A 16,087-nucleotide genomic window follows, 5' to 3' on the forward strand; every position below is an offset into this window, starting at 1 on the left:
TTGTTGTTGATGTCTGATATAATTGCATTATAGAAAGAGAATGTGGTCAGTGTTCTCGATTCCTTGGTATTTCTTAGGACTTCTTTTGTGGTCAGTATTTTCAATGTGTACTTGAAAACAATGTGAATTCTCTATATGAGGAATACAGGCTTCTTCTATACAGGTCTCCTTTAAGCCTGGCCAGTTACTTATGTTGTTCAAAATGTTTATATCTTTATCAATTTTTACTGCTTATGATCAGTTTATGAAAGAGGCATGCAAAAATATTTCCCATTAAGAGAGATTTGTCACATTTATTTTATAAGCCAGGACCCTGTTTTGCTCAGAACATACAGATTCAGCATTACTATTGTTTCCCTGTGAACTGCTCTTCAGTGATTATATCATGACTTTATTCCAAATGATGCTTTTTCTGCCTGAATATTGCTTCTCCAGCAATATTATTCTTTACCTGTTTTATCTTTTCTCATCCCTTTCAATCTTTAAGCATCATTATGTTTTAGGTACAACTCTTGTAAACAGCACATAATGTATTGTGTTTCTTAAAAATGATCTGATCTCTACTTTTGAACAAGCCAGTTTAATCTGTCTACATTTCCTGAGATTACTAATATATCTAGACTTTTTCTACTATGTTTTGTTTTTTCTTAGCATATATATATTTTTTTCTTCCTGTTTCTTATTAGATCACTCTAGAATTCTTTAATCATTTCTTTTGCATGTTCGTGTTTTGAAATTACACATTTTCCCTTATTCCTTGAGCATTACTCTTAAATTTTAAAAGGCATACTTGCTTAAAGTCTAAATTAAGCCTATCTCTATCTTCCTCCTGAATAATACAATGAACTTGGAGTTTATAATTTCAGCCTCTCCCACTCCCTTGTCCATGTTATTGTCATCTAGCATTTTAGTTTCTTGTTATTTAAACAATGCCCTAATTGATTTTTTTAAGACACTGCTTCTTTAAATTTACAACCATGTTCACAATATTTTTTTGCTCATGATTCCCTCTTACATTTTTACTCTGCACTTAAAATCCCTGTTTCTTGGATAATATTTATTGATAGTTATTTTGACAAGGGTCTAAAGTTGGTAAACTCTCTCAATCTTTGTTTTTTGTTTTTTTCTCAAAGTGTCTTTCTTTATTTCACCCCACACTTGAATAATAATCAAGCTTGATATATTATTCTTAGTTAATATTTATTTTTCCTCAGCATTTTAAAGATATTATTCTGTTATTCTGTGGCATCTATTATTGCTAATGGGGAGTCTATTGTCAACTTAATTTGAATTTCTTATATAAATAATCACATATTATTTTATATAGAGTTCATATTCCTTTACCCTACAAACCCCTGAAACGGTGCTTCTTAACCTTATTTTTGGAGAGGGTGGGTTTTTCAGAGTTCTGTGAGAATCTGATGACAGAAGTCACCCCCCACATTCTTCTCCATATAAAATCAGAATGTTCAGGGACCCCTTGAAGTCCATCTTTGAATCCTGTTGTGAATCTCTGCCTAGAATCATCCTAAAACAAAAGGGTACATACTCAATAAACATGTTTGTTAAAATAATTAATTAATGGATGCAAGTCTGGATGGAGGTCTGGATGACTGAACCCAATGAATTCTGGGTAATCCTGGGTAAATGCCACTATTTTAGACATTTTTGTTTGTAACTCCTGTTAACGTTACTGAGAAGGATTATTTCTTATTCTGTTAACACAATAAATTTGAATAGCAAATTTGAATAGCAAAATGGAACAGATACCACTTGGAGATACATTTCTATTTAAAGTGATGATTTGAGTATTAATTATAATACCCTGTAGAAAAGACAACAAGTGTTTGCTTTTTAAAGTTTCCAAAACATTTCCATATATATTCTTTTTTAATTCATTTGATCATCAAATAAACCTAGTGAGTTAAGAATTGTTGCCTTCAGTTTTTTGTAGCTGAGGAAAACAAAGCCATGAGAGGAATTGAGTGACTTGCTTAAAGTTACACAACCAGATAACTGGTCTCGACTCAGATTTTCATTCTGTTCTCTCTGATTTCTCTTTGTCTGCTCCTCACTTCTCATCCTTCATTCCCCTATCATCAGAAGGGCCAGATATCTGTGTTAAGTATACATATACCGCAGCATGGGCAGCCAGGTGAGAGGGAAGGCATCTCCAAGTCTCCAGAGTGGCCTTCAGACCGGAGCAGCCCTTGAGCATGTGCCACGTGGACTAAAGAGAAAAGGAAGAAGGGCCTGGGGTGATTCACTAGGACCATGTCACATACTACAGAAGACAACAGAGTGGGTGATAAACATCCATGGAGTCTTCTCCTATCTACCAAATGACCTTGAACGTGACTGCTTCCTCCACCAGGTTTCTTTCTCCAACCTTATCCTTTCCTCACAAGGCCATATTTCTGGAACACTTTCCATTAGACCTACCATTCACTCTTCTTCCTCACTCCACACCATCCTTTAAAATTTAGCAAGCATCAGTTAGACTTCTTTACAACATTCATCCCAACTTCCCTCTAGTGCTGGTGGGGGTGAAAACTGGCACAACTGTTTGGGGAAACTGTTTGGCAGCATCTACTAAAGCTGAAGTTACACACACCATACAGCCCAGCAATTCTGCTCCTAGGTATAGACCCAGGTGCATGGATATGTTTACCAAGTGATGTACTCAATATTTATAGCAGATTTATTAATAATATCCCCAAACCAGAAACTATCCAAAGACCTATTAACAGCAGAATGGTAAATTGTAGTGTTCACACAATGAGATACTATACAGCAATGAGAATTGAACAAATTGCAACAATATAGATAAATTTTACAAACATGGTATTATATGAAAGCAGCTAGGCACAAAAGGATATACGTTGTATGGTTTTATTTAAATTTAGTGCAAAACATGTACAATTAATCTCTGTTGATAGAAGTGAGGATAGTACCCACCCTTGGAGGGAGTAGAAATTGGAAGCACAAAGGAGGCTTCTGTGGTCCTGGTGAAGTTCCATTTCTTGCTTTGGGGGCTGGTTACATGAGAGTGCTCATTTGTAAACTGGACAATTATGATATGTGCAAGTTTTCTATATGTACCTTTTATATCCAATAAGTTAAAATATTTATATTTATCCACATTGGACATTTAAATATACATGCCCAAGACTTAGATATACCACACAAATGTACATACTAGTTATGTGCTTGTCCACTATGGATGGATTTGATTTAATCCATTCCCTTAAAAAAACAATCAAAGTGAGTGACTAGCTGGACCAGAGCTGGGACTTTTAACTTGCTCATTTCATGAGATATTATGTTAGTGGCCTCCCACCAAACCACACTGAGATCAGTAAAGGAACCATGTATATACAATAGCCAGCCCTGATGAAACAGCAATTACATATCTTAGCAGCTGTGTGCTTCTGTTCATGTTAGATAATTAGCCAGAAAATTGTTTGCATAATTATTTTTTGGAGCATTTGGTGATTTAACCATTTAACTCTGAAGTCTTATCCAAAAGTCATTAAACTGTTTAAAGCAGTAGAGATCACACTTGGTGCTGTTTCAGCAAACATAACAAAACCCAAATGGCTTCAGAATTCCATGGATCTCTTCTGTGTAACCGATCATTGCATCTGGCAGGTCTGAGCTGGCTTTTGCTTTTTAAATTTTACTATTTTCTCTCTACTCTAAAGGACATGTGTGTCAACTCTTTTAAAAAGATATACAATCAAATGAGTTCTTGGACCTGCCACTGTTCTTTCTGATTAGATGAAAGTCTACATGAATCAGTGCCCTGGTTATTAAATCCATGTGGCTCATTCCCTGTTTGTGAATAGGAAACATGGAGAAAGAGAAATCAAGAGAGGTTGCAAAAGGAGGCACAAATAGGAAGGAAAAACTGACCTTAGAGATTGGCTTGAAAAACGCTTCTGGCCCACCAAAAGTATAGCCAATCTTATAATGTCACAATAATGACACTGCAGTTTAAGAGATGAAGTTTCAACAAGATATGTTTTCTATTTCTTTTTGTTTGTTTGTTTGGCTTAGCTGAAGGACTTGATTCTGTGTACCTGGCAAGATGCTGAATTAAGTCATTGATGGAGGAGGCATGTTACCTCATTATAGCATTAAGCTTGGGGTCCAAATACTTGTATTCAGGTCCTAACTAGTTGTTCTTATAACGTATAACCTCTCAAAGCCTCAGTCCTTGCTTCCAAAATGGGAACACTAGAGGCAATTAAGAGTGGTATTTAGAGTTCAGATTGGAGTCAAACTGCATATGCACACATCTCAGCTCTGCCCTTACCAGCTCTACGATCTTGGGCTTGTCATCATTTAACCTCTCTGCATTTCTGGCTAATTTTACCAGAGCCCTGTCTCATCTGGTGCTTGAGGATCAGATGAGTTAATGCATGTATGGGAACTACTCAGAGTTGCCAAGCACAGAATAAGCACTTAATAAGTGAATTCTATTGTTATTTTTACTTCTGACTGTTGTTTGAGAGAATAAAATAACATTGTGTATATGAAAGTGCTACTAAAACTGTAAATCCTAGAAAAGATGATTCCCATAATCCTGTCACTTCCTAAGAATAACCCATTCATGATTCTCCAGGGAACAAGTCAGAAGAAATTCTAAATCAAAATTTACTAAGCAAAGTTCACATTAGTGCTCCCTAGGGAAGGAAACCCAACTGCATAGCTGCCATCAATTAAGTCTTCTCAGAGAGCCCACTGCAGGCACAGCTCTTCTGAAAGATAGTGACTGAATAGTTAAGTCCAGGAAAAGAACGAAAGATGGGCAAATATTGCTCAAGAAACAGCGTCTGTCATTTTTAAACTGCCCCTTGGGAGTCAGTGCTATTGGGTATTGGGTTTCTTTTGGGGGCGATGTAAATGTTCTAAATTTGATTGTGGTCATAGTTGGGCAACTCTGTGAATATACTAATACCATCAAATTGTACACTTTAAATGGGCAAACGGTATGGTATGTGAACTATATCTCAATTTTAAAAACTACCGGGGCTTCCTTGGTGGTGCAGTGGTTGAGAATCTGCCTGCTAATGCAGGGGACACAGGTTCGAGCCCTGGTCTGAGAGGATCCCACATGCCGTGGAGCAACTAGACCCGTGAGCCACAACTGCTGAGCCTGCGCGTCTGGAGCCTGTGCTCCGCAACAAGAGAGGCCGCGATAGTGAGAGGCCCGCGCACCGCAGTGAAGGAGTGGCCCCTGCTTGCCACAACTAGAGAAAGCCCTCGCACAGAAACGAAGACCCAACACAGCAAAAATGAATAAATTAATTAATAAACTCCTACCCCCAACATCTTCTAAAAAAAAAACAAAAAAAACTACCTATTGTACTTCAATTCATATCATGGATTTCTTTAAAAAGAAAGGAAGATGGGGGAGGGGAGCAAGAAAGGGAAAAGAAAGAAAGGGAGGGAGGAAGGAAGAAAGGAAGGAAGAAAGAAAGAAAGGAAGAAAAGAGAGAGAGAGAAAGAAAAGAAAGAAAGAAAGAAAAAGAAGGGAGGGAGGGAGGGAGGGAGAGAAGAAAGAAAGGGAGAGAGGGAGGGAGAGAAGAAAGAAAGGGAGAGAGAGAAGGAGGGAGGGGGGAGGATGGAAGGATGGAAGGAAGGAAGCAAGCAAGCATCTGGCTTCTTCTAGAGTGGGTTGTGGCTGTGGCTACCAAGGCTGGGCTCAGCAGTTCCAGCACTGGCAGTCCAAGTGACCATGGCAGGTGCTGCAGACTGTGGCACTTAAAATCTTCACTGGACCCTAGGTAGACAGAAAATAATGACATTTTGTTTCTTTTTAATTTTTTCTCCATTTGTTTCAAAATAAGAAAGCAGGACCTGAAAGGAAAAGGCCAACCCCAAGTTTGTGTCCTGTGTGGGAGTAGAGGGGAAAGGACAGGGAGAGCACACCTGGGACTGCGGTGGGAAGACCCCCAAATGGGACAAGGGCTCCTGAGGAGACCTGTTTGCTGTGCTTAAGGTACAGCTTCTCTCAAGCTGTTTGCATTTGCATAGGGTCTTTTGAAGAATAAAGAGCCTGAGCTCTCACATGGTGGTGGGGCCTTCTCCTTGCCCTTCTGATGGTCCCCCAACTCGGGTCACCACTCTAGTCTACCAGTTCAGACACGGGGCTCGGAGCTTAGGGCCCTGCCAAAGGCAAAAGCTAACAATTTCCAGTGTAAACAATAAGAAGCCGTCATAAAGAGATCTACAGACTCAAAAAGACAAAATCTCTGCAAAAAGCCCCCAAAACAAGACACCAGACTGTCATCTCAGGGATGGGAGCAAGACAGGCATGGGAGATTCTCTGGAGGCTGTCAGGGGGCCAGTTTGTCCCAGCCCCAGCTTGGAGGACTGTTTGAAAGAGTTCTCTCCCAGGGGGAGTGGAAGGAATTGTTAAAAGACACAGGGACCTTAGAGACACCAGAGAACACAAGCCTGGTCTCTGGGCATCTGGGCTCTGTCATGGGACAACCTCGTGTATCTCAAAGTGCACCCTTCTTATATATGCCTTTCTGGGGACATGAACTTTAATTAATAGTACAACTTTGTTATTTTTTTAGCCAAAAGTTACAAAAAGGGGAAAGTTCTAAATTAGTTTAAAGGATAAAACTAGTGAGTTAAAGTTTAAGGAGAAAGACAATGTTTAAATAGTCTCCAAGTATTTTCCTACAAGATTTTTATTAATTACAAAGAGAACAACAATCTCAAATTAGGACGGTAAAATAGGACAAATTGACATCAGGTGCTTCCTGGTATGACCCATTGAGAAACAGCCAGCATATCTCCGAGGATATTCCTGCCAAATATACATAACCTGAAAATAGTTACGAGGAAACATCAGACAAATCCAAATTCAGGGGCATTCCACAAAATAAATGGCCTATAGTCTTCAAAATTATCGACGTCCTAAAAGACAAAGACAGAGGAAGAGTTCAAGATTAAAGGAGACTAAAGAGATGAAAGGCAATGTCTGATTCTGGATTGCATCCTTTTGTCATAGAGTCTATTGTTGTGACAACAGTGAAATTTGAATAAGGTCCAAGGATTAGATAACAGTGTTGTAGCACCACTAATTTCTTGATTATAATAATTGTACCATGTTTGTGTGGGAAAGTGCCCTTATTTTTAGGAAATACACTGAATATTTAGGGGTAAAGAGGCTTCATATCTCTAACTTGTTCTCAGATGGTTTTAGAAAACAGTAATGATAATAATTATATATAATTAGAGAGATAATAATTAAAACAACTGTGCTATAAACGTTAACATTTGAGGAATTTGTGTGAAGGGCATGTAAGATCCCTTGCACTATTATTGCAACTCCTTTGTAAGTTTGAAATATTTCAAAGTAAATACTTCTCAAATATCATTATATTTTCCAGGAGAAAAAAAATGAAATAAATCCTACATGGCCAATTGAACTGAGTTTAGCCTGTAGACCCCAAAAGGAGGATGCAGATTGGATAAAGTACTTCTTACAGAGGCTCCACATACCACGCTGTGTTCCTGTTGGAGTTTTGGAATTCCAGAGAAGTCTATTCTAGGAGGCTGCTCTGTGGGTTGCTAAACTCATCCCCTCCCCAAAGAGAGCCAAACTGTTTAATGATTAGGAGAATGTGAAACACTCCCTTGACACTCAACATTTGGAAATAATATCTAACGTGATGGAGAGGCTGGGGACCCTGTCCAGAAAAATCATTTCCCATCCTCCTTCTGTGGGAGACATTGAAGGGCTGTTGTTTTGGATTATTAAGATAATGAGATGCAGATGAGAACTTAAATTATAATGCTATAGAATCTTGAAATGTTTTCTTACTGTATCTCAGCTACCTCCTCCTCCTTCTTGTCCAACTTCCTTTTTGTCTGTTTTATGTTTCTGTGTTCATTAGCTGTCATCCCAAGACACTGTGGGAAGAACCTTAGGACTTTGTGATGCATCATTTACCAAACACTTTTAGGAACTTCAGTATAACATTCCCCCTTCCCCAGCCCCACCCTGAGCTGCCCTCGCCCCCGAAAGCTTTACTTTTAACTGGTGAAAAGAATAAAAGGGGAAAGGAGGGAAGAGATCTAACAAGTGATTTACACCAATATCTCATTTACTTTTCACACAGTCTTGGAAGGTAGGTAGAAACACCATTGACAGATGGAGACCAAGGCTCAGAGAGGTGAAAAAGAGGCTAAAGTCACACAAATTATAAGGAACAGAGCAGGGATTCAACAGCCAGGTTTGTTTAACCCTGAGGCCTATGATGTTTCCACCTCACCATTTAATACTAATGAAATCTGATTTGTTCATTTCTCTTTAAAAATAGCAGTTCTTCGAATTGTGGGAGTGATTATATATATATATATATATATATATATATATATATATATATATTTAAAGCATAGAAGACACAGAAAAGCACAGTATGAAATCCATTTGGAAGTCAAGGCTAATTAAAAATAGCACCACAGGGCTTCCCTGGTGGCGCAGTGGTTGTGAGTCCGCCTGCCGATGCAGGGGACACGGGTTCGTGCCCTGGTCTGGGAGGATCCCACATGCCGCGGAGCGGCTGGGCCCATGAGCCATGGCCGCTGGGCCTGCATGTCCGGAGCCTGTGCTCCGCAACGGGAGAGGCCACAACAGTGAGAGGTCCGCGTACCGCAAAAAAAAAAAAAAAAAAAAAAATAGCACCACATTTATCAGTATTAGCAAACCCAATCTGATATTCAGTATCTTGGCTCTTTTAAGTAAATCAAATTTCAGAAAAAATAGATTTTAGATAATCCAGGCTGGAACTCTCCTTTTTAGGTATGGGATCTCCTCCATCTGGCAGGGATATGAAAACATCCACTTTCTGAACTAAAAGAGAAGTTGGACTACATGATCTGAAAGGTAACTCTTAAATCAAAGATTTGAGGGCCTGTGTTTCTGTAGATTTGTTTCTCCTGTGCTACTAATCACTAACCTGCATTTCTGAACCGAACACTCAGTTCTTCTGTATCCAAGAAGGCAGTGATGGAAACTTGTACCCAGTGATTGATGAAAGGAAATTTTAAATATGACACCAATCCATCAGTCCTTTCCAGATCTCTTGTCTAAACAACATACACAGTGCTTAAGAAAATGAGCTTCAGAGTCAGACAGTCCCAATCCTGGGATCCAGTTTGAGTTCTACTACTTTCTAGCTGTGGCACATTATTAAATCTCTCTAGGCCTCCTTCCCTGTTCTATAAAATGGAGGTAATTATAAAGAAAAATGGAAGATAATTCAAGGAGACAGTATATGTACAGGGCTTTGTATAGTTTCTGACACATAGGAAATGCCTAATGAATAGTTCCTATTATCAATAAATGCTGGGATTAATGTGGGTAGATGGCATCCCAGAGTGAAATAAGAGTAGTTTCTGGAGTAAGACAGGAACAGGTCACACTCTGGCATGGTTTTTGTACTTACAAGCTATGTGGTCTTGGGCAAATAACAAACTCTATATGCTTCCGTTTCCTCAGATTTAAAGTATGCTAATAGTGATTCAAATCCAGGTCTGTTTGACTCACAAGTTTATGCTCTCAGCTACTACACTGCAGTGGTGAAAACCACATCTGCAGGGTTGATTTTCATATAACACTGTAGCCATGCTCTTATTCACCATCAGCAGCATTCAGTGGTCTAGGATGGTATTGAAAGCTAGGCCTGTCTGTAAAGGTGACCGGGGTTGGACAAACTGGTAGAGACATAGCAGTAGCATGGCCCTGGTAGCAGAGTATGACTGGCCATGTCACAACCACTCCAGCTCAGATTCTCCATCCATTTAATGGAGATAATGATGGGGGAGAGTTGTCTCCTAGGTTGGTTTCTGTGCCTCCTCCCCTGAAGGAGAAATGACCGTGAAAAGCATAAAAGTCTCTTGTAGCCTTCGAATTCTCAAGTTGAATAACTAGTGAAGTTATTAGGAAACTAGGTTCTGATTTTAGGAAATCCTGGTTCTGAGCCACTTAACCTCTCCTGCTCTGTTTTGTCATCTGCCAAATGGTGATAATACAACCTACATCCTCAACTCCTGGAAGGGACCACTTACTCCTCTATATCCTGAAAGCCTAGGACAGTGCCTGACCCTAGGAGGAGGATGTTGGTCTGTGTTTGTTGAATGCTGAAGAAATGGGGAGGGGGGAAGTCCCTGCCAATGCATTCACCCTCTTACCATTAATCAAAAACAATGAGCAGAGGCCACTCACCATCTCTATTCTTGCAGCTCCTCGCAGAGGAAAGCTCTTTGAGAGTGGAGAATGCCGAGGGCGTCCCCAGGTTCTTAGGTATAGAGGAAACTTACCTGCAAAGTTTAAAAATGATGTAAAAACCCAGCACCTCTGAATTGTCCATGAGAGGGACAGTTTAGCCCCCCTCCAGTGCTTACCAGACTGGAATGTGATACCCAGGAGGGGGTGTTTAGCTGGACTGTGTAGGTAAAGTCCAGCCCCCTTAAGTGTTTCTCCATGCTGCCCACCAGCCACCCACTGGGGATATTTTTTAGCATCAGTGCAACTGTAGCCTCTGTTTTGTGTCTGCATATCATATTTTCTCTTCCTCCCCAGTTCATATCATCATCACCATCATCGATTGCCTTTAGTAAGGGCCCACCTGTGGGCGTTTGGCTGTCTGTGTACATCAGTGGATCAGCGCCACTCCCACTTTAACGTGATGGGAAACTGCTCCCCATGCATCCCAGTCCCCAAATGTCTTCACCACTCATTTTTTATCTATTTACACACACACACACACACCCCTCACTATTTTCAGCCAAGGGGTAGAGAGCTAGTTAACAAGCAAATGTTACTAGAGATTGGGAGCACATTAAAGCCATTTCAGGCCAGATTCTCCTACCAATTCTCTGAGACTGGGGGATTCAGAAGCAGGTAGTTGGAGTATGTTTGTGCCGGGGGTGGGGTGGTTGGCAGGGAGAAGGCTGAGACAAAGGTCTGGAACAAGGAGCAGGCCTAGAATACACCACTGTGGGAGGATCAAGGGAAGGGGAGCATCTTCAAAGTCATATTTCTTCCACCCAGACCCGGCCCGCAGCTGCCCTCCAGATATTTGCAATAGGATCCAGACAGTCATCCCCTAAATTGGGCTCAAATAGAAGACACTGAAAATAAAGTCAGTGTGAGTGACAGCATTTCTTGAGGCAAAATCTCCCACACCAGATGAGAGGATATGTGTCCTCGTTAGCCAAGGCCAAACAGTTCTCAGGGCTGCATGGACTCGAGGCTGGGTGCTGCTGTGGAGGGACAGTTCTCAAGGTCTGAGCCCACCAGTGCACCTGCAACTCCATGTATGACCTGGAGACAACCTGGAAGGAGGCGAAGCCCAGCAGGGTGCCTTCTGCTGGCTGGACATCACATTCCCAATACCATGCAGTAGCATCAGGACGGGAAGGGTAGGGAAAAGCAAAACTGATGAGGAGAAAAGTACGTTTCTCGTTGTAAGAAAAAAAGACTTTCTGTTGAAGTGCTCTTAGGATGTCAGCAATCTTGTTATCAATTTCCCGTGGCAAAGCCCTGGGTCATAATGCTTTCGTTTCTAATGTGGCTTCACAGTCCTCTCAGACCACCTTCATCTGGGTGGATGGCAGTGCCACCTTAACCTTGATTTCCTAATGGCATATTTCCTGTTCTTGCTCTTATATGAAATGACGGTTTTCTTTTTGGCTGGGTTTCCAAGGATCCAGAAACGCTGCTGTCTGACTTCTTGAACTAACGCGTTCACTGTTGGGACAGTACAAGTAAAGACGGGTGCTTGGGACATCTTGGCTTACTTTCGAAGGGCCGTGTTTATGCGAGTGCCTTAAACAGTGATCAGAGGAAGAGAGCAGAGAGTTATAAAAGGAACTATGTGTAGTCACTGGGGTGGAGAGATGGGAAAAGCTTAGCGAATCTGACTGAGGGGTCCCTAAACAACATAACTAAGCTTCAGATGCCCAAAGCCACTTAAATAAATTGATGTTTTAAAGCCAAACAGAAATTAATATGGGAAAGTGTTTGAATGAGGAGGTGCTGTACCTGACTTGCAGAAATGACTTTCAAGATCCCAAAGATGGGGAGGGTGGGAATTGCTCTTTTTAAGACTTTAGAAATTTTCATCTTGCTGTTCTTGTAAAGGGAAAACAAGTCTGTCCTTGGGAGAACTTGTAAGATAGGCTTCTCTTTAAAAAAAAATGCTGTGAAAACAGTTAAGTGCCACAAAACTTTGAAAGAACTAAGATCAACTTGGTGTTTGACAAAGCTAATATAAGAATGGTAATCAATCCCTTGGCAATGGAAATTTTAAATTTAAAATAAGCTTCAACAAAGCCTTTGAACCTTCAAACACTTTATCCTTAAGAAATTAATGGGTCCCTGAAGAAGTCACATTTCCTTTTCTGTTTCTGTAATATATACTTCAATTACATTAATCAACAATGCAGCAAAATAACTGACATCAACCAACTTCCAAGTTGCATTTCCAAATGCTTCTTTTCTTCAGCAGAGACTTAGGATTTGAAGATAGCTAACTGAGGTTTATATAAGCATGAATAAATATTTGGTGAAGCTGGATTTTCCCATCCTGTTGTCACCCTTTGCTCACCCCAGAATGGTTTCCCATCCTTTTTTTCCTTCTGCTGTCATTTCTGTTAAGTATGATAAACTAGCTTGCTGAAAGAGATATTATGTTAAAACCTTCCTTCTGCACTGTGAAGTTGCTGAAGCACCCCTCAAATATGTCTCCTTTCAAAGCAAACTGGAATTTGTGAGTCATTTTGTTTTTCCCCAATGAAAACAACAGTGACAACAAAAACAAGTTTCATGACATTCATCTTTTTCAGATGTGATCTCCCTTGAAAATTAGATTTTGCTTTTATTGCATTTACCCGCAAATCTATCCCTAGTAGAGTTTTGGTTTCACTTAACTTGCCTCAGAGAAAGTGACTCCAAGGTCTCTGTTTTTTCCATTTTGGCTCGCTCTCTCTCTTTCAATCTCAGAAATGACAACCTTAACAATAAAATCCTCCAAATACTAATTTTACTAGTGTAGTATATACACTAGTGTGTACACACATACAAAAGAACTTTCATTTTCCATTTGGGTATTCACCTTTTTATTTGGGAGTGACCAATATCTGTCCAGTGGGAGGTCATGTCTCCTTTTTTGCCAGTGGCCTATAAGGGAACTGATCCTGACACTGCATGCCACAAAGATAGCCAGTCTTGCTTTAGAGCTCTTTCAGCCCCTGTTGGACATTTCTGCATTTACCATCTCCTCTCTGCAGGGCATAGATACTGAGTCCATTTCACTAAGACCCTTGCCTTACCCATCATCTTAGAAAACAATCAATAAATTTCCCCTCCCAAGGTGAACCAAGGATTTTGGATTTTAAAAGGGGAACCTCCTGAAGAAAAAATAACAAATTAGTTTCTAAGGTGGAAATACCTGCACAGGGCAGTGTAAGAGATTTTTTTAATAGGTCATGCAATAAAGTAGACCTTTGAGTCATATCAACTCAGCAGCTTAAACCCGTACATTCACAAGGCTTAGCCTTTGTAAAAATAATTATGGGTTATCAACTATTGCAAAAGTCCCATTATTTAGAGTTCAGTATTCTGCAAGAAAATTCCATGTAATGAGAGATCTGATCCACGGTTGATACTTCAGTGGTTACTTTGTTTTCAAATCTTCTAGTCGCTGAAGGGGAAATCAGGACATTTGGTACCACACAGACAAATCATCTGTAAAAGTGGTTGGGTTTTTCACTTTCCACATAGATGTCTTAGTCAAACAGCTAGAGACATGGAAATTCAGCACTTAGCTGTCAAGGCTGACCTTTCAACAGTCTTATCTTGCTTCTCTTTGCTTTGCTGGAATCAAGAGACTTGAAACCCTTCCCTCTAGCTCCTGGGGAGCGAGAAGGGCTTTTCACGTGCCCTTTTCTTGCATGCCTTGTATATCACTTTTGTTGTTGCATATGTGTGTGTTTTGGTTACTTTCTTCTATTTAGTAAGATTGGCAATATATTGTAAATACACCAAGTTGGATGAGACCCTCTGCCCACACACAATTACACACAGAGAGTGTTTGAGTCCAGATCTTTGCTTCGAACTGGAAACTGGAATTCATTTATCCTACAACATCCTACAGAGGAAGGTTCAGACTATCCACAGCATTTGCCTATCAAGGAAGGAAACTCCAGACACTTAACTACTCAACTTGGCCACAAGCAAAGCTCAACATTTCCACAATCTCTGGGAAAATGAGATGTTACGTGTTCTTAGCAGGAGCTGACAATTAAGCTGAGTGAACAATCCTGTGAGGTGGGGGAGTGGAGTTCTTGCTGCTTTAGCCACAGACCTCAGGTGCTGGGGTGAGTGTGAGGCCGAGGGCCAAATGCTTTCAACCACCAAGAAGCCGGGGATCCTCAAATCTACAACCCTGTGGTTTTCTATTCTGTTTATTATCATGGAGACTGACCTGTTCCTTCCAACTATTTCCTCTGGCATGATAAGGATTTTGTGAGGTGCCAGGGGAGACATAATTTATTAGAATCAAGTAATGATTTGTAATATTTAAACTATTCCATTAAACCAGGAAGCAGGCCAGAAACTAACCTTTAAATACAGCCAAGGGAGAAAGTCAGCCCAGCAGCTTAAAATATATATCTTTTGCAGGAAGCATGAAGTGTATAATTAGCTGTAATCTCTGCAACTGCAGTCAGGAAGCTTTATATTTTGGCTGATAGGCAGTGTTATCTTCTGATGGCCTGGGAAACCAATCCTGGGGTTGCATTCCTGGCTCCCGCATGGACCCTTGTGGGTGGCTTTTGGGGGGAAACTGGGCAAAGGAGCAGAGGAAAGGAATGGGCAGGGTGGGACCACGATCCAGAGAAGTTACAGGGAAGGATCTGGGTGATAGCCACTTTGATTCTTCTGTAAGGAGACTCTGAATTTCATGAATTATGTTTAAATGTATTCTGATTTCCAGTGTGATCATTTCCCAAAGACATTTTTAAGGCTTAATACACTGGCAAAAGCTATCTGCCTTGGCTACTGCTGGTAGTCATGGAGGAAGTTAAATGTGCTACTGTTAGAGGATCACTTTTATTTTTGGCTGTTTCAACGAGCATGGATTTTTTTTTCCAGTGGGCAAGTCTCAGTCTGGTAGAGGCATTAAAAATTAGGAAAGGTGGAAATGTTTTGAAACCTTTGATCTCTTCTGGAGGAAGCTGAGCAGAGGGGTGGGCAGCCCCTCAGGAAGGCTTGCTGTGTGGAAGCATATACACCAACAATGAGATACCTTCAATACCTTCTATGGCCTTGAATTCTCCCCTGTAGTCAGGCACCAAAGAGGAGAAAAATCCAGCTCTCCTTTCTGACATTTGATCTAAATCTCCTGAAGCCTCAGGGGAGGCCATGGAGGCTCAGATAGGGGGGCAATAAAGCAAAAACAGTAAATAAATCTGATTTTTTGTCTGTTCCAGCCAAGGCTGATTTGGTTTGTTGGGAAGTGAGTGCTCTTGCTTTTGTTTTTCTGGAGACTGTCAAATCCTGACTCACCTTGCCCTCTGAACCACACCAACCAACTGATCATCCAATAAATAGTTGAACAGAAATCTACCCTGTCCTTAACAAATGACAGTAATTGGCATTAAAAAAATTATATCTCCCAGTTATTTATCAAGATTCTGCAGTATATTAAAACTCTTTTCTAATTATTTATAAAAACATTTTCTGCGGTCCATTTGGGGAAGAAGAGATGTGATTTTAAAGGATTTAATCTTTAAAAATAGTGTATGCTTAGGCTAGCACCAGAAAAGCCCAAATATCATTTCTTTCTTCTGCTGCCTGGGATGAGCTCCCTTTGATGGAGATCGCGTTCAGATGTGTATTATATTGATATTCTCCAGACAATACATCTTGAATTACAAACTCAGGCATCTTCCAGGTACCGAGGAGGAGGGGATAAAGCAAGAAGGTGACCAAACACTCATTAGAAGAGAAGTAGAAAAGTAAGGGGGCATCTTTCCAGGGACCTCTACCGCCAGC

The 16,087-nt window shown here is 40.5% G+C and overlaps 1 protein-coding gene across 1 annotated transcript in view; it reads left to right on the forward strand.

The window, feature by feature from the left end:
* Window positions 1–16,087, forward strand: part of MTERF1 (mitochondrial transcription termination factor 1) — a 462,335-nt gene that overhangs the window by 401,580 nt on the left and 44,668 nt on the right. The window contains exon 9 of the transcript XR_014294933.1: window positions 8,828–8,911. The gene's annotated coding sequence lies outside the window, so the exon portion shown is untranslated. The remainder of the gene's footprint in view (window positions 1–8,827; window positions 8,912–16,087) is intronic.

Source organism: Mesoplodon mirus, assembly GCF_964341445.2.
Source record: "Mesoplodon mirus genome assembly, chromosome: 9".
NCBI classification, from domain to species: domain Eukaryota; kingdom Metazoa; phylum Chordata; class Mammalia; order Artiodactyla; family Ziphiidae; genus Mesoplodon; species Mesoplodon mirus.